Genomic DNA, 477 nt, shown 5'->3' on the forward strand with positions numbered 1-477 from the left:
GGCAGAGCCCGCGGGTCCTGCGCCCTCCTCTCCCCCTCCCTTAGCCCTGCTGCGGCCGGGCAGGAGCCGCCAGGAGCGGACCGCCCCGCCGGGGCTCTGCCCGCCGCAGCACCGCGCCCCAGACCGCCGCGGCTGCTCCCACTTCCCCCGCTTCCCTTCGCGACACGCGGGGCGAGGGAGGAGCTGCTGCCGTGCCGTGCCGTGCCGGGGCCGGGCGGGAGGCGGTGGCTCGGCTGGGACCGCCCCCGTGAGAGCGCAGCGGGGCCGTGCCGTGCCGTGCCGGGGCCGGGTGGGAGGCGGTGGCTCGGCTGGGACCGCCCCGGTGAGAGCGCAGCGGGGCCGTGCCGTGCCGTGCCGGGGCCGGGCGGGAGGCGGTGGCTCGGCTGGGACCGCCCCGGTGAGAGCGCAGCGGGGCCGTGCCGTGCCGTGCCGGGGCCGGGTGGGAGGCGGTGGCTCGGCTGGGACCGCCCCGGTGAG

The sequence above is a fragment of the Rhea americana genome, unplaced genomic scaffold (assembly GCF_003343005.1).
Source record: "Rhea americana isolate MKP2758 unplaced genomic scaffold, rheAme1 scaffold_186, whole genome shotgun sequence".
In the NCBI taxonomy this organism is placed as follows: domain Eukaryota; kingdom Metazoa; phylum Chordata; class Aves; order Rheiformes; family Rheidae; genus Rhea; species Rhea americana.